The sequence below is a fragment of the Mastigoproctus giganteus genome, chromosome 4 (genome assembly GCF_048544385.1).
Source record: "Mastigoproctus giganteus isolate SK-2022 chromosome 4, ASM4854438v1, whole genome shotgun sequence".
Taxonomy (NCBI): domain Eukaryota; kingdom Metazoa; phylum Arthropoda; class Arachnida; order Uropygi; family Thelyphonidae; genus Mastigoproctus; species Mastigoproctus giganteus.
The window spans coordinates 21,901,993-21,927,194 of record NC_143578.1 but is presented as its reverse complement, the minus strand read 5'-3'; the positions used below and the strand labels follow the sequence as shown (position 1 = coordinate 21,927,194).

The 25,202-nt window shown below is 39.2% G+C and overlaps 1 protein-coding gene across 1 annotated transcript in view; it reads right to left on the bottom strand.

Moving 5' to 3' along the window:
• Window positions 1–23,886, bottom strand: part of LOC150086456 (uncharacterized) — a 46,580-nt gene extending 22,694 nt beyond the window's left edge. Inside the window, exon 1 of the mRNA XM_090371393.1 lies at window positions 23,560–23,886. The gene's annotated coding sequence lies outside the window, so the exon portion shown is untranslated. The remainder of the gene's footprint in view (window positions 1–23,559) is intronic.
• Window positions 23,887–25,202: the final 1,316 nt, after the last annotated feature.

Here is a 25,202-nt window from a genome sequence, read left to right as displayed (position 1 = left end):
TACCTTCAGCTCTCTAAATGGCGAATCAAATATAGACATCACTGCTACTTCTTACACCGTTTCTTCAAACATTAATGACTGGACAGTAAATACTAACATTTGCTCAAGTAACCATCGTGCAATCACCTTCTCCGTGACTTGCTCTGCACGACCATATAATCCTCCACTACAGGACCTTAGAAGATTTTCTTTGCGACGCATCATGTGGAACCGATTTAATGACTCAATCATAATTGAAGTTTATTGTTTCAACTGGGAAATAACTGATTTCCCAGTTGAAACAATAAACTTCATCCTTCACTTTACAGCTTCTGGATTAGCTTCCTATGTTAATGATACTCTCAGCTACGCCTGTTATAAAGCAGCCAAAAAGAAAATTCAGTCTTCCCATCCAACTCCATGGTGGAACCGAGACCTTACTCTGCTTCGTCAGCAAATGCATCACGTCGAAACCATCGACGAAACCGACAATACGTCGAAACCATCACTACCTGTAAAATAAAATCTTTGCAGAACTTGGTTACTTCTACTGGCAATCGGGACCCATGGGGGCTTTGTTTATCGCCTTACCAGGAACAAATCCTATTCTCCTACTGTTTATTGGTCGGAACCCGCAAACGGCACCGAAACTCTCACCTGGAAGGACACCATCAACACTATCTTGGACAATCTGCTTCCTTCTGATCGCCCAGAGGATGACTTGACTACTCATCAACAAATAAGACAGCTCAATAACTCCTACACTACTACTTCTGAATTTCAGCCATTTACGCAGCTGGAGGTGGACACAGCTGTCCTAAAAATTAACAAATCTGGTTGTCCGGGCCTCGACCTTCATGAAGGCATCTTTATTAAACAATTCCACAAGCTACGTCCAACGGTTCTTCCGAGTCTATTCAACAAATGTCTGAATGAAAGCACTTTTCCTGTTATCTGGAAGACAGCTCTTCTTAAACTAATTCCTAAACCTTCAAACAACCCGAGTGGAAAGTCCTTCCGTCCTATTGCTCTATTATCGCATTTGGCCACTTGAAAGGTTGATTGCTATAAAACTCACTTCTCTGTTCACGAACGCCTCTCTTGTATCAGATGATCAATATGGTTTCCGAACTGGACGAGGAACTGAAGAAGCAGTCGTTGAATTCCTTTCTCGAGTTAACTCTGCAAAAACTCTACGTTCTTGCTATTTTTGTTGATTTTTCTGCTGAGTTTGATCTGTTATGGTGGTCTAGTTTGTTTGCTCGCTTACGTGCTGCCGATTGTCCTCTTCCTCTCTATAACCTTTTAAGAAGTTATTTTGAAAACCGTACAGTTTCTGTTATTTCTGGATCTAACTCCGTCTCCCGCTCTGTGACTAGGGGCTGCCCCCAGGGCTCTGTTCTTGGACCACTCGTCTGGAACATCATTCTTGACGAATGGCTCCTTAAAACTATTCCTTATACTTCCAAATTGGCTTATGCAGACGATCTCACCCTGCTGATCCAGGGAAATTCCCGTGCCTCCCTTGAAAGTACTGCCAACTTAGTCATGTCAGATCTCTCTCAATGGTCCACCATAAATAAATTATCCATATCTTCCACGAAAACTAAAATGATGCTGGTTAACAGTTCGCTTAATATTTTTTTTGCTCTGATATTAGGGCAGTAAGAGTTGGTAAAAACCAAAGGGTTCGGAGGGCGGCCGCGATACATGCGTAGTTGTGACCCACCTCCCCGTGGTGTAAACGGACACTGGGCAGGCCTTCCAGGTGATCGCCTGCCTCGTGACAAAACGGCCAGAAACAACTAAACAACACACACTGCACGAACATAATATTTCACACATTTCTGGTCTTTCACAGTGCTTTCTGTAATCATCACAGTGTACAAAGGTAGAGTTGAACTTTCGTTCAGGTGTCGTCCTACATAAGATACTATACTACATGTCTACATAGCCAAGGTAATTAGGTAATGAAATTAAAGTCTTGTCATCGTGAAGGTGCAAGCAGAAGATTTGGCTGTCACAGACCTACGAAACTTTGCCGATATTAGGTCCAACTGACTTGGTAACTGCACCCACTGAAGGATGGAAGTCTCTTTCACGATTCAAGTTGAGGGAAATGGACCATACTCTGCCACGCTGGTCCAGTGCGGGTTGGCAGATCGACCGTATTTAGCAGTCAGGGGTTTGAACCCCGGTCTAGTCAAAGAGTGACTGCTAACAGTGGCCTGACTTGAATGTCACCTAAATACCAGTTCCATTTTAGACTTCTATGTAGGAAGCCAAGCTTGACATACCCGATAGAATGCCTCTAACAACATTAAGGACCAAGCGTGGGTTTTATTCCCGGAATCTAGGGTTTTTCGTCCATCAAGCACCAAATCAACCATAAAACTTGCCCAATTTACAGACATATTAAAGATGGCGTAATATGACCTTATTTGCTGTACACCTAAAGTCTTACAGCAACCAACATCTGCCATTCAGTTAATTTAATGACAGCATTGTCACGTGGTCAGACGAATTACGATACACTTTTCTTGCACTGATGGGAGTGTGGTGAGAATCTCACAATGCGATGGATTCTGCTTGCGTTGTTAAGACACCCCAAGCATCGGGATGCGGTATCATGGTATGAGGAATGTTTTTTTGGCATGGACTGAGTCCGTTGATACCGGTGGAAGGTCGGTGGCAAGGAGAAGCTGAATTTTGTATCAGACCTACTGCATCATGCAATTTTATACTTTTATCCCGAAGACGATGACCACTTTATGGATGACAATCCAATAGCTCAATGTTTAAGAGCTTTGTTAAGTATTGAATAAGAAAATAAATGTTAAAAATCAGAGGATATTTCAAAAATAATTTCCTACGATTCGCTTTCACACATTTTGAAGATTTGCCTATTTCTTTACATAACCGCTAGATGGCGCTTCGGAGGATATTTATAATCGCGACTAGGATTACGCTTGACACCTTGAAGGCACGAACTTTCACTGATAACGAATTGCTGAAAAGGATAGAGCAAGGCATAGTACATGCACGCGATGTGTTAGAGAATGATCTATATTCGGAAGTCACATTTCTGTACATGTCCACCCGGCCATTAGGTACAAAATGCATCTTTGATTGACGTAATGATGGAATATTTCCGGCAATAGCATGCAGACAGTGCTCTTTCAGATAACTTAATTTCAGATGGCAACGTCTTTGAGGAAAGGTGTGCTAAGAATCAAATAGAGTTCTGTCTGGAAGAGACATATTGCACATCTAGTCGTCTTTCTGAGAAAAAAAATATAAGCAATATTCCTTTATTCCTTTACCATCTGGTCATTCCAATTTATGGCCAAGTTTTATTTCAATATTATCATAACTTTAAAAATGTATTTCAAAAATTAAAAAGAAAGATATTTTTCTTAAAATCCCGGCCAACCAATGGATCAATGGATATATCAGAATAAGAATGGAATCATTAACACCAGACAAGAAATTGCAGTAATATTTAAAAGTAAAATAAGACATTTCCGATATTACCTGTGTATCCCCACTAATCTAGTTCTTCCTTCAATTTATTCAAACTTCCCCTTCCCCCAATGGCTGAAAGCAAACTTCCGCACTTCTATTCTCCAACCATCCTTCTTCAATTTGAATTTATGCCCCCCCCCCCCCTCATGCGCTTAGTCTCAGCAAGAGGAAGAATCCCATCGGCAATGAGCTTGCACAATCAGATTACAAGTGCCTGATCTCCAGACACTGCAATTTGCAGAACTGAGTCCTTTCTTGGTAACTGCACCCTTGACTAATCTCGTTGCCCTTCTCTGTACTCGTTCCACCAGATCTACATCTTCCTAAAGTGAGGTCTCAAAACCTGCAACACAATACTCAAGACGCGGCCAAACCATTGCATTGTACAATGGGACAATCACCTTCTGGTCCCTGCTAGCAAAGCTCCTGTATATCAGTGAAAAAAAAAAAACCTTATGAGCTGTCCTAGCAACCTATCTGCACTGCTGAGAGAACTTCATACCTGACTGCACAGTTACTCCGCAGATCTTTTTCATTCTCCACTACCCTGAGTGTGGTACCACAATTCATAGGTTAATCTGGGATTACTGCTACCCATGTGCAGTACCTTACATTTCTCAATGTTAAACTTCAATTTCGACTTCTCTGCCCATCTGCCTAATTTAGATTCACCTTGTTGTAACAGCATACCCCTTGATAAACTGAGCACTGAACCCTGTGGAACTCCACTAATGCACAGTTCCATTAATGCTGCACATTTTGAACGAACTGTTCCAACTTTGAATTGTCTTCAATACAGACACAAATTCTGCTTCCTCATCTCTGTGCGATGTTCCAAAAATAGGTCCCGTGTTTCCTATAACAAACACACCAAACCAAAGCATCGGGACTTCGGGCGCATGGATTCTCCCATCCCAACCCAGCGTTAGGGAGCGTGGCAGTATATTATTGCTCCCCACTGCTGATATATCTCTTCCAGTTGAAATACTGTTAGTAGCAAATCCATTCACTCTTACTTACCACAGCATGGATTGCAAATAATCCACAATAAGTTGAGACAACCACCATCCCTATCACAATTCGCCCTTAATTTTTATTAACACATTTAATTCATTTATGGAGTCATTGATAGAATTTTGTTTCAATTATGAAATTTCCATTGCAGATTCGTCATAATCCCAATTATTACAACAATAAAGTTGCATTGATTCTTTAGAAGTTTCTTCAATCTTCTTAACAATCCACTAATTATGACTCTTTGATGGACACGTTGGAACCCGAGTCCATCAAAGGAGCTCATCGGGTGGGTAGTTAAGGGGAGAAAGCGAAAACCTGTTGCGTTGTAAGAGCAGGGTGGAGGGTGGGCTTATTCAAAACGAACGAACTGATCCCGGGTGGGAGCACTAGTGCGGCAAACGTTTGCCCGCTAGGAGGGAGAGGTACACAGGGCACTCATTTGTTCGTGCTGGCGTCTTTCCTTAAGGGCAATCCCGTCTACGGATCCGGTTCACTAATAAGGATTGTTTTCTCTCTTTAGGCATCAGCTAATTTTCACAAGGACGTTTCGAATGAGCACCGCTTCGTCCAGGATGCTTGCTTGAGTCATCATCATCATCATCATCAGTCATTTTCAATCCACTGCAGGATGAAGGCCTCTCCAGCAACTTTCCAGTTCCTTCTGTTTTGAGCACTGGCCATCCATTTACTACCCACAAACTGATGAATTTCATCTATCCATCTCCGCCTTTGTCTTCCAGGTTTTGTTCTAGCTCCTCTTGGATACCATTCTGTTATTTTCTTAGTCCATCTGCCATCATGTCTTCGAGCTATGTGTTCTGCCCAAGACCATTTTAGTTCTTTAGTTTTGATAAGAATGTCCTCTACTTGAGTTTGCTGCCTAATCCATGTGTTTCTCTTCTTATCTAACAGTCTGATTCCCAATATAATTCGTTCCATTCTTCGCTGTGTAGTTCTCAGCTTCTCTTCCACTCTTTGGTGAGTGTCCAAGTTTCTCTTCCATAAGTCATGGTGGGGAGTAAACATTGGTTCATTATTTTACGTTTCAGACAAAGTGGGATATTGCTCTTCAGTATGTGACTATATTTCCTGAATGCTATCCATCCAAAATTTATTCTTCTCTTGACTTCCAGCCATTTATCATTATTACAGTTAATAACTTGTCCCAGATAAGAATATGACTCCACCTTTTCAATTACTAATCCTTCAATCATTATTTCCCTTTCCGTGGCATACTTGTTCATCATTACTTTTGTTTTAGCCACATTCATCTTTAGTCCAAAATCCTTACTAACTGTGCATAACTGATTAAGATTTTCCTCTAATTCTTTGGGATCGTGGCTTATGACCACAATGTCATCTGCAAATCGTAAATGGTTTAGGTACTCTCCGTTCACATTGACTCCTTTCTGCGACCAGTCTAATCTTCTGAAAGCTTCCTCAAGGGCAGCAGTAAACAGCTTCGGAGATATTGTGTCTCCTTGTCGAACTCCTTTCTCTGTTTTAAATTTGCCACTGTCTGTATCTAGTCAAATAAAGGAGGTAGTGTTGTCATATATTTTCTTCAAAATCATAATATATGGGGTATCAATGCCTTGCCTTTCCAGTGCCCGAAACATTGCCTTATGCTGTATGGAGCCAAATGCCTTTTCATAATCCACAAATGCCAGGCATAATGGTGTTTTATATTCATTTGCTTTCTCCATTAGCTGTGATATTACATGAAGGTGATCCATAGTTGAGAATCCTGTCCTAAAGCCAGCTTGCTCTTTCGGTTGATTCTCATCAAGTATTCTTTCTAATCTGTTAGTAATGACCCTTGTGAACAATTTGTACATGTGGGATAACAAGCTAATTGGTCTATAATTTCCAATTTCTGATTTATCTCCTTTCTTATGCAGCAAAACTATGATCGCATTATTCCACTGCTTAGGCGTCACACCTTTTCTAATGCACTTTGTGAAGAGCCTTGCCAGTTTTTGTGTTATGTCTCTTTCTCCCAATTTTAACAACTCTACAGTAACTTCATCTTCCCCAGGAACTTTCTGATTTTTCATTTCCTTCAATGCATGTTCTACCTCATCAGGAAGAATATCTGGTATGTCGTATGTGTTGCTAATTTGCAATCCATCTTTCCCACTGCTGGCATCATTCCCTCGCTCCTTCTATAATTCTCTATAGTAGTCTTCTGCTATTTGAATTATGCCTTCTCCGCTGTTTATAATTACACCATCGCTATTCTTCAGTTTCAGTATCATTTGTCTTTCTGTATTACTGCTCATGGCTCGTGATTTAAATCGTTTGTTTTACCTTAATGCTTGTTCTACTTTTCTTGTGTTGAAACTTCTTATGTCCTCTGTGAGTCTCTTTTTATTGGCTTGAAATAACTCAGTATTCTCAATTTTCCTCTTGTCAGTGATTATCTTGCTTTTCATTTGTCGTCTTCGGTTCATCATGACAAGTGTTTCTTGACTAATTTTTTCTTCTTTGGATTTCTGTTTCCCTATAGGTTTCTTGGGCTTTATCACTTTCAGAAAGTTGTAATATTCCTCGTCGATATCTTGGTCCTGAGCAGTCTGCAGAAGCTGAAACGTGTTCTTAAGTTCCAGTACATACTGGTTTTTCTCTTCTTCTGTTATCTCAAAGACTTTTGTATTATTTACTCGAGTCAGTTTTTTCCTTTCCTTTCCTACATCTATATCAAGTGTACATCTTACCATTCTGTGATCAATTCCAACATTTACCTTATTCAGGACGGTAACATCATTCACGATATATCTTCTGTTAGTGAGGATGAAGTCGATTTCATTAGTTGTTAATCCATTTGGACTCTTCCATGTCCACTTTCTGTTCACCCTTTTCTTAAAAAAATTGTTCATTACTGACAGTCTTTGAGATTCTGCAAATTCCACAAGTCTTTCGCCTCTTTCATTTCTTTCACCAATTCCAAAATTTCCTATAGTTCCTCTTTCTGCGCTGTTTTACCTTTTTCCAACCTTAGCATTCATGTCCCCCATAATAATAGTGTAGTGGGTTTTCTGCTCATCTAGAAGACTCTCAATTTCGGTGTAGATTTCTTCAACCTCTTCATCATCATGGCTCGATGTTGGTGCATAAATCATTATTATAATCTTTTGCTTGTACCTCTTAGAAATCTTGAATATTAGTCTTGACACCCTTGGTGATGTACTTTTGAATTCCAAAATGTTGTTTTTAAAATCTTTATGGAAGAGAAACCCAACTCCACTTTCACTGTTTCCATTGGTGTACAACAGATTTCCACTTGATAAACTTATGAGTGATTCATTTCTTCTTCTTGTTTCAGCCAAACCGATGATATTCAAATTCACATTTTGTAATTCCTTTTCCAGCTCTAATATCCTCTCTTCACCGATGAGTGATCGTACGTTATAACAGGCCTAGTTCAGTTTCCGTACATGGCAGCCTGGTCGTACTCAGAGATTCTTAGCATCCTCTGCTTCCACTCTGATCCTCTCGCTGCCGTAAGAGGGAGAGTGAAAGCTGCTGGGGACTGAGGGCCATTTGTATTGTTGTGCTCTCATATGCTGGAGGGTTTGGTCTCTTCCTCTTCACGCTGACGAGGCGTCTTGAAGAGAACCACTCTACACGTTCGTTTCCACCTAAGTGACGTAACAGGGCTTACCATCGAGAAGGTGTGCATGAGTGGATTTTAGGGAGGCAGGCCAACCGGACTTCTGCTAAATCTTCTGTAATAGAGAGATATTGGATCCATCAGTGTTTTAGGCTGAGTGTCTGATAACACACAGGATACCTGTTCCCCTCTAAGCCCCTTGCTTGAGTCAGGCATGGACAACTCAAGAATCCGTTGAAGTGATGCTGAAAGGAGGCCAATGCCATACAATTGCTATTGATTGTATTATTGAGTATTTATGTATCATTAATCCCCAGTACTTGCAATCCGGAATGTCAATTTCTTGTTGCTAACAAAACAGATTTTTTTTTTGTTATTAAGAAGGTGCGTTTTCTAACGTTTCCAAAGGGGAATGATCTTTCTTCAAACCAATATACACTTTACAATGGTCCCATGTTGCCAACGAGAATGTAGATGAATAACAGAAGCTTACTGTTGATGATGCGCGTATCACACATTGAGAATACTTTCCACGAAGGTCAAAGAACGTGTTAGGATGCACGGTAGCAAGAATATTGATTACTACTCTCTGTCATCTCCCACTCAACCATCCCTTTGTCCATTGCAATAACTGTCCCTTATTGCCGCACTGCTCCACTTTGTACAGCAGGCTTTTATGGGCAACACTACGTCCAACACATCTAGAGAAGAGTATAGTAGTAGACGCATTTGAGGTGAACGTGGTTCAAACCACATGACCGCTAATTACAATGCTGTATTGAAATTTTCACCATACGAATCCAGCAGTAATCATATCAGCCAATGAGCCATATACAATTTTCAGGAATCATAAAAGACTAGCGACTGCCATTGAGTTTCTTATGTCGATTGGCAAGTATCATAATAGAGATGAGCTACCTATGGCTCATCTTGGTCACTCATAAACATTCCGAGGTAGTTTCACATGCACTTAATGCCACTTGATCTGCTCTGGAGCAATGTGATATCGAGGTCCGGCTTTTTATGACAAACATTCCTCAACCAGAGAGCATAATTCACAAAAATCACTCGAACTCAAGTCTTTTCCATCCGGTGCGGGGAGGAAGGTGATCCTACCAATTGTGTTACCCACGAGGGCAAATAATCATGTAACAGCGTGCACAAACACGTGTTATATGCAAATGATCATGTTTTATTTCATTTGACATTTATGAGGACTTGAGAATTCCTTTAAATAATGGTGTTAGAGATTTTTGCACTGGACTGGAACATCACCTTGTTGTGGAAAACAAAGAAATTAACTCTACCTTCCAGAACTTTGCTCCTCTTGTTTTTGAAAGACGCCGATCTATTGGACAAACACCAACTGCTTCCATCTGATTTTTTTCCACCTCTGAAATGTTTGTATTACATGCTGACTGTAGACTTAAGAGTGTAGACCTGAGTGTAAACTTAAGAGGACTTCCTTTTTATTATCTCTGGTGCTCAGTGTGGTCCCCCTCTTTCCTCCTGAGTACGGGACATCTGTCGTCTTCTGAAGACCCGCGTAGGCTGTAAAAGACCGTGGTCTCAGATGTTACACAGGTCATCATCATCATCGAATACTGTCAATCAAAGTTCAGAAAGGGTGCAGACATTGATATTCGTAGAAGGATATGTAACTCTATTTATCAGAGAGTAAGTTCCCAACTGTAGTTTGGAGGAGGTGCTGTCACCATCTTGGATTGTTTATTGCAGTCTGCGCTTAGACCATTGGTCGTTTTACGCATTGACAGTCCACTCAATTCCCCTCTTCCTACTCTTGGGCAGCAGTATGGTATGGGACCCTCTTCTCTTTCAGCACAACAATGAACCACGTCATACTGCACAGCCTGTAGTGAATTGGTTTACATACCTTTTTGAAGAACCGTAACGTAGGCTTCCGATCAGACGAACTGAAGGGTTCTTTGAAACATTGAGGTGTCCTGTTACTTTTGGCGAGGAGTGTTACGATGTGGCAGTTCTTTGAAGTAGATCCATGAAAGAACTGCCACGTTGCCACATTCTCAAACATCGGTGCTGTTTGAGAATGATTCGTAGACTGCAAGAGTTGGAATCCAAAGTTCCAGCTTACTGGAAAGTCGGATGCTGGCCAGACTAACACGTCTCACATCGGTAAATCAACCAACGTTTGTCCAGATACTTTTTGGAGTGTAGTGCATATGAGTAACAAAACACAGAAAGCAAAGAAAAAAATTTCATTAAATATTACTTTGCTATCTCTTAAGAGTTTCCTAGCTCTGTCTATTGTCTAGTGAGATCTAGTTAGCGAAAGATGTGAAGGATTCTCCCAGATGCTTAGTGGTTTAAAGATGAAAGGCTCCACGTTGAGATACACATAAAGTAGTTTAAGCTTTAATAAATCCTGTCCATGTTACGTCACCTGTTGTTGCTAGGCAACTCGCTCAACCAAGAGCAGGTGAAGGATTTATTACATCCTAAAGTACTTATGAGGGATTTGAATCAATAGCAGCCTCCATCCCCCATCGGTTATTCAATAAGTGAAGAAAGAATGTGGAAATAATACAAAAGAGCGCGAGCGGGGATAAAGATGCCGAACGAAGTCTGATTTAATGAATCAGAGAGAGAACTATAAATAAAATGGATGCTCTTAAGATGGATGGTGATAGAGTGCAAGAGAATGTCTCTTTTTTTGTATCTGCGAGGCTAGTGGCAATTGTTGTACACTTCTGAGATTATTGATTTAATTTCAACATCCCAGTGATTTCCTTTGTTTAATCAATTGTTGTTTTTTTCTTTTTGTTTTCTTCAACAATAACTCCTTTCTGAAAATCGGACAGAGCATGACCGGATTGGCTAAGAAACTCCAGGAAGGCGCACATAATTTATCTACCAAAGAACTTGTGATCATACCGTGTGACAACTTACAATTACAGATGACCACTGCAACGTCCATCACTCCAGAAGCTGTTGACAGTGTGCATGATCTAGTGATGAATGATCAACGACTTACAGTTTGGTACAGTTCCAGCGTCTTGATTATCTCATCTGAACGCGTGTACCACATAATAACAGAGGTTCTCGCAATGAAAAAGGTGTCAGCACAATGGGTCCCAAAGTTGTTGACAGCAAATCAAAAACTCATGAGTTTGCAAGTGAACGTGTGTATCGTTTTCAAGCAGAGACAGTAAATTTCTTTGCAAGGTTTGTGACCATGGGTGAGACGTGAGGCCATCACTTTCAGCAAGGCACAAATGAGTAATCCAAAAAATGGAAACACCACTGTTCTCCTTCTCCAAATAAAGCCAAGTCGATATGTTCTGTCGAAAGATAATTGTATCGGATTTTTGGGATGCTAATGGGTGTTGCTAGTGGACTGCCTTCAGAAAGGCCAGAGAGTGACAAGGGCATATTATGTAGGTTTTGTGAGATGTGTGAGTGAAAACATCAAAGACAAATGACGAGGAAAACTCAGCAAAGGAGTCTTGTACCACCAGGACAACGCGCTTGCTCACAGGTTTGTCATTGCCATGGCTGCACTGCGTAAGTGCAGCTTTGAAATCTGTACCATCCCTCGTATTCATCATCAGACTTTCACCTATTTCTTCATTTGAAAAACTATCAGGCTGGCATCCGTTTCCCAACAACAATGCTATCATGGCTACAGTCGATGCATTCCTGAAGTCCAGAGAAAAAACTTTCTTTGCAGCTGAAAATCAAAGCATTGTAGCATCGGTGGCAAAAGTGCATTCACTCCAAAGAGGACTATGTTGAAAAGTAATATGTTACCAGATTCCTCAAATAAACCCTTCATACTCTGACCAACGAACTTTTCAAAAATGCCCCTAGTAAATGATCTGGACACCAGTTTGAAGAAGGAAAACTAGTTGCAGCAGGTTTTTCAAATGTAAAATCTTTTCAATTGAAGCTCAGACATATCTGACCTCATCGAAAATTGGAGATTGAGGATCTGGTCATCAGATGAAGATTCTTGTAACGGTTTGGACCGAAGTTTGCTTGATGGAATCCTGAAGTGGTTGCCACTTGAACAGCCTGTACTGCATGCGAGAGAGAGAGATCGAAGGGTACGTTTGTCCTTGCTTTGATTTTTATTTCTTGAGTTCTAAGTACCAATGTCCTAGTTTTATTATGGAGGTCCTGCCTAAGATGTTCCATCTGCTTGTCTTGTGATCGGACAGATCAAGTTCCCCGTTCAGTTCAGACAAGATCACCTCAATCTGTGCTGAGGTGTGCAAACAAAAAAACAGAATTACCACATTTTGGTAATTCTGCTTATTTGTTTGCCTACTTTCAGAAAAGAATTCTGTTATTTGTTTGGATGAGGTTACTGTCGAATGGGGACCCCATACGCCAGCAAAGCACCTGATTTGTTCCAATTTCCTTCGCTTCACAAGGCATGACAGTGGGTTGTTTAAGTGAGGAGTTTTCCTTTTCTAGCAGATTTGCACAGTCCTCTGATATCTGGGAAGAACCAGGAAGGTCACGGTTTCCCCTTAGAAAGAAAGATAAATTGTGGATCATATGCGATTAATTCTTGATCCAATAGGTAATGCCCAGTCCGACCTCATGTTTTTGTAATCTGAGATATTTGCTGTATACCACATAATGCGAAGGAATTCTTCAATATTTGTGGTGTGTGCCCGAGAATGATATGTTCCAACTGTCTTCCAAGAATATGCTCTCTTCATGTAGAATATTCGGTCTTCTGAGAGTGTCGGTCTCAGGAGAGGATAGCATGGTTTTTCATCCAGCAAACAGAAAACGACCACAGAACAAACGCCCTTTACAAACATAATATCTACAGCGCAATATGGCCTAAGTTGTCATGGTCTTTCGAGTGCCTTCTGAAGGCGCCCTGAAGACTGCGACATTATTGTGAAAACTGGAAAGTTCATCGGATGACTGCTGTTCTGCAAGCCATTTTTGCATTTAAAAGATTTCTTTCTTCTTTTGGATAAATTTTTCAAGTTGGAACATCGGCTACAATTTTCAAAAAAAAGGGCCTCTTAAGAAGTGCACGTGAGCGCATAATTTATCTACAAACTAAAGGAAAAGTGGATATTCATTGGGTTCTTCTTTGCAGAACTTTTTTTCTTTGAAAATTAAAAAGGTCTGATCGTTACAAAGAGACACGTAGGCTTCAGAAAAGTAGGTCAACCATCTTGAGACAAAACGCGAAGGACACTTGTAATCACCTTTAGTATTAGCAAATGGGAAGGTGAATGACTTTGATTTGGAGCTGATGACAATGGACAGTACCTTTCTTCATAATTTTTTGAGCATTTCAAGAATCACAATAAGTAGGATCAAATAATAAGGGATTCAACTCTACACAGACATTATTACGCTTTGATACATTATATGGTATATTACTGCATGGTAACTTTCGTGTCGGATGGTAGCATAAACTTCTTTCTTTTTCGAACTTTATCTCCATGCCCAGCTCTCCCCCAGAAGATATTCTCAAGTCGCATTTTTGCCAAACGATTTGAGGACATTAAACTTCAGTTCCCTTTTGCTGTCCACCACGATGGCTTTTTAATCAAGTCCAAAAGATATCAATCAACTTGTATCATTGACCATTCTTCAGATGTTATATCATCTGCAGTTTTCAATAGCGTGACCTTTATTAACCCAAAGATATCATTCAAGAAAGTCAGAAACAATTAGTGGTCTCCTCTTTAACAATTCACCCCATTGAAATATTTCCAGTGACTGCTAGTTACTAAAAAAAAAAAGCACACTTCTTAGGATTCGCTTCTTTAAACGCTACAGAAACTGTTTGAACTAAATTCAATAGTCTTCTGCTTTATTCTAATCATATTACACTACATCACCAAAAGTACTGGAGCATTAATATTTGAGCTAATTTTATGTAAAATTGTGGTTTCTGGACTGGTTTAGTTCTATTCTCTGATGAATCCCGTTTTAGCCTACAAACAAATTCTAGACGTTATTTCATCTGGAGACAACGAGGAATGCGGTACCATCCCTCCATCATCAATGAAAGGGACACTAAAGATGGAGGCGGTGTTCTTGTGTGGGGTGTAATAATGATCAACGCCGCACCCCTCTTCATGTTTTTGATAGGGGTACAATAATTACGCAGAGGTATCAAGAGCAGATCCTCGAACTCTATGTATGACTTTTTAAGGGCACGGTTGGCCCTGATTTTCTTTTCACGAACAACAACGCCATTGCATTAGAGCTCAAGTGGTGGAAGAATAGCTTGAAACCGAAGATATCCAGCGACTGCCGTGGCCAGCACGATCAGCAGACGTAAATCCCAACGAAACTGTGTGGGACGCCCTCAGGCGTTGCATTACACGCCGACAGCCAACTCCTCGGTCACTTGGTGAACTAAGGTCTGCGCTGGTGGAAGAATGAGATTCATTGCCACAGGATCTTATAGACACCATTATATCATACGCCATTAGTGATGTCATGTGACCATATTTTCAAGCATCTTGTATCGACTTCTCTAATGTGACCTTTTTGGTCATTCTTATACAACATCCTTATATGTCCGAAGTTTTTCGGTCTCCTCATTTCATTGTTATTCTATGGTACACCACCATAAAAAATTTTGCCCCATTGCATCGCCAGATGCACGTGTTCTGTTAATTTTGTCGAGCAGTGTATTTTGTCCTCTATCATACTGAAAGGAGGAATGGAAAAATATTTTCATTAACGCGTTATAAATTGATATAAATTGCTCCATGTGTCGTACTTCAGACCAAAAGAGATCCTCCACCGTATTAAATTCTGTTCTCTAAAGTTGTCTTTTCTCTTAGTGTTTCAATACTTTTGGTAACATAGTGTATTTGATGTGTATACTATTATTGGAAAAGTTTATAGAGTAGGAAAATATGTATGAAATAATAAAATGTCTATAAAAGAAAATTGGCAACGTACTGTAAATGTCACGGGGTCACTGGGACGATTAGGAACGGCACGAACTCTGGTACGCCTCAAACCACTGCCCTAAATTTACTTCAGTTCTAAAGTCCATAACATCTAATTAGAAATTTTCTGGATCATTTAACCAACTAAGTTTTCTTCGAAACAACTTCTTATAGTTCATATATACGAAATTCACACTTAAGTGTCCCCTTTCTCTCCTCAGTTGCCCTCGATTCCCATCATAATGCAGAACTACTTTCTGCGGAAGGACACAAATCAAAAATATATCAAAGCCAGGTATGCAATAAGCACTTTTGAAGTAAATACTGAATATTTCGCATATTTTGTTTTCCTCTTAGTGTACTCATCCGTTACTTCAGATTTAACTGTCAAAGAGAGTGACGCGTGCAAAGATTGCTTTTAAATTATGCGTTGATAAGACATTAATTTAATGATTTATGAACTCGGCAAGTCTGCCAAGAAATGCGCTCAAGAAAAATATCCTGGCTGCCATTACTACACTGTTTGAAATAGCTATTGGGCTTCGTGACAAATACTGTTCATCATTATTTTATGCGAACTTAATAGCCCTAAATTACCTGAATATACCTTTTTTTTTTCTTTCTTTCTTTTTTTATGAATGAAATGCGAGAATTGCGTGCGATCGGCGTCTGGCTTCGAGAGTAACCCGGCTGTTATATATCACTTCCTATTAAAATATTAACATCCGGGTCTGAACTTGAGTACGTAATTTTATTCTAAACAACTGTACCACAAATCGAATTGGTAACTCTGGTAACTATTTAATTAGTATAAACTGGTACTGTTAATTAGTAAAAGTATCAGCAAAAAGCCTTGAATTTATGCATACCGGTATTTTTTTATATCAACAGTGTTAAAATACAGCATGTTAAAATAAACCAGATTAAACTGAGTTCGATCTCTTATTATGTGAATTATCATTTACAATAAGTTTTAAAGATTTATTTTAGTCCTAAAAAATGAAAATTATTTTAAATTCTTTGAACTTTTAACTTCAAAACTGTAGAATTAATAAAACACCTTTTCTGTATAGTAATAACTGTCTGTTGATTATAGTCACGTGACGAGTGGTCGGTTTTCTTCTATTGGCGTGGATTACATAGTGAATTACGTTTTTTTTTTTTTTAATTGATATTTGCTTGAAAAAATAAACAAAAAACTGTAAATAAAATAAACACTACGAAAACTGCTAAAAACGAACGACAATTATATTTTTAAATCATTTATTATTTTGAAACAACAATTTCATTGTTTATCCTCTTAGAACTATTGCAAACTCTACTGTATGAAAAAATTGCAGGTTGAAAAGGAAGGGACTAGTGGAGGCAGAAACAAGACTTGAGTTCAAATTTGTAAGGCAAGGATCAAAGATAAAGAGATTTAGAACCAAATTAGGTTAAAAAATGAGTACAAAAATAAAAATGCATACATACTGTACATGATTTTAAAAACAAGTATAATGCACAGGAAGATTGGGATCGATTATGGGCTATGAATTGCCATGATGGCATTAAAACTAATGTTTGCACACTAGTTTTACCTTTTGAACACTTGCTCCTCTATACGTAATTCTCACGCTAGAACCCACCACACAACAGAATCATATCAACATTCCGGACATTGATGTAATCCTGGTAATCCATGAATACATATACATACTGAGTGATCGCTGAATTATGATCACCTACCGAATGCTGTATTGGGCCACCCATTCGCGCGGATAACAGACGCTAAACGTCGATTCCACTAGTTGTCTGAAGACGTCCGTAGAGATCTGTAGCGTATATTGTCTGCAAGACTTTCCACAGTGTCGAAATAAATGACGCCTCACTTCCAGTTCTAAAACATTCCATAGGTGTTAAATTGGACTGAGATCGAGGGAATTTGGAGGCTAATCAAGATGGGTGATGTCACTGTGTTCCACGAATCACCCTTACACAGTGCGGGGTCAATGACATAGCGCATTATCGTCTTCTAAGATCCCGTTTGTGTCCGGGAAAAAATAAAACGTAGCAGGATGCACATGTTCTCCTAAGGGCTGCCAGTAGACCTCAATGGTGACATTGAGGAAACATTGACCTATACGAACTAGGGGCCGTAGTTCTTGCCAGCAAAACATGCCTCATATTAAGCAACCACCAACATCTGCCTGGATAGTGGGCACCATGCACGATGGATCCTTGGACTTGTGTTGCTTGAGACATACACCAAGGCGTCCTTTGCACCAGGTATTTGTACTCATCCAAATACCTTTGCACCAGGTATTTGTACTCATCCAACCAGAGCAGTCGTTTCCACTCATCTAGCGACCAACCAGCCTGTTGTTGACACAACACGCTGGTTGTGGAATTCGCCATCAATGACAGTCAATGGTGAGGAGAGGGTATCTCTTGTGTCGTCTGCTGTGGAACCTCATACGTCTGCGGGTGTGGCCCACCTTCATTTCAGATTTCGTTCTTGCAATCCCCATTACAAATTTTCGAGCCATCTCAATTTTTATTAAAATCAGAGACGAATATAAATTCACCAATTATTATTTCTTTGTTTCATCACATGAGCTATACGCATAGGTACAATGCCGGAAAAATTAATAGCAACTGCTACTATTTTTAAGTATTTTTAGCATTTAATAGTAAAAATACATAAATGAAATTTCTGTTACCAAATCTTCACAAAAGTGATCATATTATTGGAATGATACTGACTGAAAAGAATATTGATAGTCATGGGTAAAATTATTGGTAGCACATGATAAGTACTGAACAAAATAACAGCAACTAATTGGCAACTTTGAACACTTTTATCATGGCATAGATTAACATACATTTAATATTTAGTTGTTGTAATATGGTATAAGGAGCATCGGCAACTAAGGCCATATTGCTTCGCGTATATTGTCTGTAAATTGAGGATTCTGTGGGCGATCTTCTGTTTGCTGGATGAAAACCCGCGTTACGGGAAGAAAAACCATGCTACCCTCGTCTGAGACCGACTAACTCAGCCACGTTGTGAAAAAGGCCCATAAAACTCCTCTCTCAATGACAGGACGAATTTTTATTGGCCTTTTTCTGAACTTGGCTGTGTTAGTCGTTCTCCGGCAGGGTAGTTTTTTTCTCCCGGAAGATCGAGTTTTCGTCGAGCACACAACAAATCGATCTCAATTTACTGGCGCAATATGGCCCAAGTTGCTGATGCGCCTACCACTTACCCATATCACCCCATCATACGTATATTGCAGAATGAAGCAGTTGATATTGTGTTTCTTATTGCAGGCTGATCCGAAGATTGACGTCAACAGCATGAGGCTCTCGATCCATCATTCATGGCATCAAAAGTGCAGGCCTGTGGAGGCGGTTGTATGGTGTGGGGCATGTTTCACTGGCAGGACCTTGGACCCCTGGTGCGTATCAGTGGTCCCCGCTATCGTCAACTTCTTGCTGACTGTGTACACCCCGCTATGTTATACTTTTTTCCGAATGGCGATGGTATCTTCCAAGATGGATACACTTGCTGAGCCAATTTATAAGTGCACCTACCATTTGCATCTCTTAATGGCTGTAGTATATCCATCTGTGAATTGGTTCTCCCAACACGATAATTACCTACGTCATGAGGCCAGAATTCTACAAAACTGCTCCTAGTGAGAGTGAATGATTTGCTGGACGAAATACCCAAGGTTGGTTCCGGGAGAAAAATCAATGTTCCTTTTCCTGAGACCGACTAACTCAACCACGTTGTGAAAAGGCCAATAAAAATTCCTCGCGTTATCGATCGGACTCGAAGTCAGGTGTGGAGGACAGTGATTATAACAACTCTGCCAACCACGTGGAATTTGAACTTGGCTGACAATTTCATCCTTCAAGCTCCTTCAAGCCTCTCCAAATAGACCTCAAAACACTAAGCTTCCACTTACATTATCACCTCCCCATTAGTCTGAAATCTGCGGCTCCCTTAATGGTTCCTTCATTTATGGAAGAGAAAGAAGTCTGAAGGTTAGAGATCAGCAGAATAAGGTTCGTGTTGCAGATTTTCAAAGATTTTCACCTGATTGCAAAGTCCACTGTTAGAGCAGACTTTTGAGCAGGTGTGTTGTCGGCTAGGAGGCAAACAGCTTTGAATAGTTTTCAGAGTCTCTCCAACTTTATTTGATACCTTTATGTCCTACAAGAATGACAACATGATGACATACAACTGAACCTTTGTTTTTTGGGAGTTGGTGAAGATGAATGTTTCCGTTGTTTGCTCATCTATTTGGTTTCTGGGTTGCATAGTGACGTACCCAGTATCCATTCATCCTCACAATTGGGTCAAGAAACAACTCTTTTCTGTGGAACTTTTGAGGAGGCGCCAACAACCTTAGAACTCATCGGGTGGAACTCATTCATTATGGTGCAGACCATGGCCGATGTTCTACTTGAATTTAGTTTATCGATTTTAATGTTCCCGAACTGTACGTTTTAATTCTCGTTTGTCTGTATCTACACTTCTCGACAAAATTAACAGAACACGTACTGTAACTCATGCAGCTTGCAATGTAGCGGTACAAATCGGTGAACTAGGCTCGATATAAGGGTGTCTAGAAGATTCTGTGGCAACAAATCCCATTCTTCCACCGGCGCAGACCTCAGCTCGCCAAGTGACGGAGAGATTGGCTGTCTGCGTGCAATGCGACGCCCAAGGACGTCACATGTTCAATCGTATTTAAGTCTGTGATCGTGCTGGCCACAGCAGTCGTTGGACATCTTCAGTTTCAAGATATTCCTCCACCACTTGAGTTCTACATGCAGTGGCGTTGTCGCGCATGAAAAGAAAATTTCGGCTAACTGCACCCCTAAAAAAGTCGTACATAGAGTTTGAGGATCTGTTTTTGGTACTTCTGTGCAGCTATGATACTCCTATCAAAAAAAATGAAGAGGGGTGCGATGGTTGATCATTATTCTCCACACCAGAACACTTTCTTCGCCGTAAGTGTCCCTTTCTTTGATGTTGGAGGGATGGTACCGCATTCCTCGTTGTCTCCAGATGAAAGAACGTCTAGAATCTGTTTTTAAGCTAAAAGGTGACACGGTTTGCATAATGTGTGGCTCTGTAAGGTAGTAGATCGATTTCTATTGGATACCTGGAATTTGCATACCAGGATGCCTTCATATCAAATATTTGGGTTCGACAACAACAGTCACAATAAAATATTCATGAAAAACATGTTGTTCTGTTAATTTTGTCCAGCAGCACTGCTGGACAAAATTAACAGAACAAAGTAGTTGGAAGTAAGCCAACTCGTTGTGAAGGCAAAGTTTTTTTTTTTTTTTCTGTCCTCAAAAACATTCGAAGGACAAGATAGCTCTCCAAACTTATATAACTGGATAAAAGTTTCTGCATTAATGTTGTTTACAAACACGTACAGTAATGTACCGTGAAAGATAAATAAATGATCTTTATTGAGGCACAAAGGTACACGAAGGTACCATGACTTTACAAAACCCTTCGTGGCGCCAATCCAGGTGTTGTTTGGTGTTCGGGGAATGATTTATGTTAATCTAATGCTAACAAAAGGGGAAATTAGAAACTCTTTAGAGTTTTTCATCCCTGTTGATCGATTGTTGAGCAATGAGGTACAGTTTAAAGAAAAAGTTATGGGATAGAACTCCTCTAACCCTAAAAACAGCACGGATTCGATAATGGCAGATTTCGTTGCAAATGTTTATTAAATTTTGTTAAATCCCTTCATCTATGTTCCAAGCTCTTTGGTTACTTCTCTCTTTTTCTCTAAATGGCTAAATGATTCCTCTGTTAATCTCTACATATCTGTATTTCTTTCTCTGTATAAATCTTTACTATTGTATCGATGTTTGTTTTTCTATCAATCCTACCAGTCTATCAATGTTTATTTGCCTCTTTATCAATCTGGACTTCTCTCTCTCTCTCTTTCTCTTTCATGTTCACAATTCTTTTATTCCTTTTTCTATTATGTTTATCATCTTTTCATTTTTCTTTGTTTCTTTCATTTTATTTCAGAAAGAAGGAAGGACTGTGCCAGTGTATTCCTTAAACCGAGGATATCTTTAATTTCGAAGGACATTAGCGGCTGTTGGCTAGAAATTTCCATTGGACCATGGACTGCCACAACAACACTGCAACGTTAAAAGTAAATACTTTTTTGTATTTTTCATCCATTTATATTTATTTTATTTTTCTATTTATGAAAACCGATGCTATAACTGATTAAATTTTAATTCGCATTCGTAAGTCAGCTAAAATCGACGTGCCACTCTAAAACCAGCTCTCATGCTTTAAAATTACAAATAATCTACGCAGGCGCATAACAATGTACTTAAATCTCTTTGCTGCATCTATTAAATGAACGAATGAACGTGGCAGAAAAAGACTGGCTCCACTATAAACTTTGTTGCTGAGATAATCAGGAATGAACTCAGCTAAACCTTTCGTTACATCCTATCTTTCATTTCCGGACTGGGACGAGACACGTGACAAACAGTAATTTGAAACAAACCCAGAAAACTGAATGGCAAAACAAGAATGAACATTTATGCCAGAAGAAGCCATTTTCATGGTGTGGGTGTAAAAGCAAGATGTATGGCCTTCCTGAGACATCTTTCTTTTCAATGACGTCATCCACGAGATTTTAAGGGAAAAAAATGCAGTGCAAGAACTGTGGAAAATTATTAGTGACAGCTAAGAAAATGAAATCACTTCTATTGTCGGGCACGTGCCTCCAAACACGCCCTTTATCGGCACACAAGGAAGTCGGCATTGATCGATCTCCAACGATCGCGCCATTCGGGCCAACCTTTATGGCCCGAAGCGTTTGAATAAATGGCTGACCTCTGAATTGACATGAATACAATAATCTTTTCTACGAAGTGGCAGTTCAGCTACATCGACTGCAAAAAACTCGAAAGCCTGAGATTTTTATACATACAGTCTCGCAGTCTCGTGCAGATTGAGTGGAGATCTTGTGGATAAAAACCAGTCGAATAACCTATCAGATGCAGCCGAAGTTGGGCCACGGTGGTTTCATATCCAAGGATATTTGTAGGAGTACAAGACGTTCATTGTATATTGTTTTATACTCTTAAGAAGTTTTGTAACACACATTCAACTACGGATTAGATCTCGTGCATGTAAGACGTCCGTAGTGCCAAAAAACGCAAAGAAAGAATCGCCAAAAGGAAACAATCCTGAGACGCTGGGAAGGATGCCCAATTACTATTCGAAATTATCTTTCATTAAATCAATTAAACTCTGTGGGAGGTTCCACGAAGTCCCAAAGAAATCTTCAACTGAAACCATTCTTTCAAGGTTTCTCTCAGTGGCGGAATCGTCCTTGAAAGTGTCCTCAAAACTAGGACTCGTGCTGCCACCATTTCCCGGTGATCCAGTTGGATTTGAGCCAAATAGTCCGTCACCATCTGTTTCGCAGTGTTGTAAGATATTTGTCTTATACTTTTCTGATTAAAACAATTAATACTTTTATTAGAAGTACGATGGAAGTTGACAATCAACAAGTGATCAGCAATGTAAATACAGTTCCATCATTGTATGGCCTAAAAGGAAGTTGGAAAGTGAACTCAAAGATCCAAATGTACGAATGACAACCTTATATCAGCCTTCTGAAGCTCAGTTTATGGTAATTTGGATCAAAATGCGTGAAGATTAAAGTGATAGACAGGAAGACAAAGAAGGAAATCTCTGGGATGAAAAATCTGTGAATTTAGGTTTTTGTTTTGATTGGTCGTTTGTCATTATATAAATTGCACGATCTTAAAGGAAATAAACTAAACAAAATAACACTTTTATTCTAAATCTGAATTTTGCTGTTGAAACAGACTCGAAACAAAAAAAAAGCACTTTTACTGAAAGTCTGCACGAGCTTAGCGATTGAAATGGACCTGAGGACAAAAGAACACTTTTAACAATGTGCACGAGCTTGAAATGTACCAGGGAACAAAAAAACAGTTTTAACAAGGTGCACGAGCTTGAAATGGACTTGAACTTTTTTTTTTTGCTAAACTAAGCACGCGCTTAACAATTGAAATATACATGAAGATAGAACAGCACTTTCTATTTTGTTTTTCACGAGCTCGATTTTTATGAAACTGACATTACAAAAGACAAAAAAGTGCTAACACGTTTTTCTCGCGTGGTTGCTTAACAAAATTTAATAAAATCGCTGTAAAAGTAATGTCGTGTGAAGAAAAAGAAAAAAAAAAACTAGTGCGTGATGTACTTTCTCTTCGTCTCACCGACATACATTCAAAGGCATGCGTTAGAACTCCCATTACAAATGTCAACACTATCGTAGAAACTGTAAACTGCGTCAGAGATGACAAATCAGGTGAAGTGTTAATGAATAGTGCCATTTTTCTCGATGACAAAAGAGGTTAAGGGAAAGAAAAAGAAAAAAAAAAAAAAAAGAACACCTCGAAAAACGAACTTACCTTGATAATACACACGGGATGTTGGAAGATGTGTATGGATGCTTTCAGTTAATCCCGAAATTCTCTTGCAGAGATGCCCGCATCAGGAAGGGGCTGCCCAAATGTGGGAATGGTAATCCGAAACATCACTGATGACAGCAACTGGTTTTTCTCCTTCTCATAGTTCGAGACTTCCTTCGTTCCCCTAGAAGCCAGCCACTTACTATTCGTCCCTCATCGGTACATAGTGTCCGGGTGGTTTTCGTCCACTAATGAATAAACACGGCCGTCTCCTTCTCCTAGTGCAGGAGTGTTGGCGACGTCCAATGTGTGACCGGGGGGACAGTTGGCATCCCCGAACCGCAACGCGTCACCTTGCCGATCGCCTTCCGACAGTACGAAGTGTCTAGCGACGCCCTCTGGTGGCAACATTCGTTGTTCATTATGCTGCAACAAGCCCTCATCGATTGTGTGCTGTTGCCAAGGTGATAGTTGGGAGACGCTCCGAGGAGAGCGTTTGCAAACAGAGTCTGTCTCCGGGTCACGCGATGCGAGGAGTTTTAAAAGCACGAGACTTAAAGGTTAAATGATTGAGGAGACATCAGAGTGACTCCTGCTTATCAGCTGTTGGCTATGATTTCGTACGAACCCTCCTGAATTCCATCTTCGGGCCGATAAGCTGCTCCTACTTTCGACTGATTTTTTCGCCATCTCCAGAAAGGTCATTGGGACGTTATCTCAGGTCAGTACACAATCGTGGCATCACGCAATTGTTGTATTTGCATCATTTTTAAATTATTTTGCACGCGACCATTAAAGATTCTGTGGATTCTGCGCAAATGTACTCAAATTCAATTTTCTCTACGATAAATTCGTGTTATCATAAAATGAACTCCGAAACGTTTTTTTTTTTTTTTGAATTTGTCATAAATTTATGAAAACTAGAAATCATAAATCAAGAAATATATACATATCTAATAACTAAAATAAATATTTATTTTTATTTATAAAAAAATAATTATTTTAAAGTTTATGAAAGTTTATAATGATTATAAACAAACCAAGCCAAACAAATTGTATATGAAATTATATGATCGATTAAAAATAATCATAAAAAATTTATGAAAGTTTATAATAGTGTCAATAAAACTAGATAAACAAATTGTAAGTTTATGAAAGTTTATATTTAAAACGAGATAAAAGTCTAAGAAGTTTATAATTAATTATAAAATAGATCAAGTTAAAGTGTTAAGTTTATGAAAGTTTAAAATAAGTTGTAGTCGAAAATAGAAGTTTCCTAAATTGTTTATTAAAACGCAAGATCTTCATAAACTTCATAAACGCTCAGGTTTTCATAAACAAACAAATATTTCTATAAATTATAAAATTATATAAACAAATCGACTTAAACTGTAATTATTTGCTTAGGAACTCGCCGAATTTTCATAAACAAATAATTATAAACTTAAAATTTTTGTTGATTTATTTATAATAATTTATAGTTTATTATATTAATTATTATGTGATTTTATATAATTATATAATTGTTTATATAAATAAATTTATGTTTTTAAAATGCATTTTAAATAAATAGCAATACGCTATACTTTTCCATTGGAGCAGTGCTTTTTATTTAGAGTGTAACGCTGAGGCAACTCGTGGTC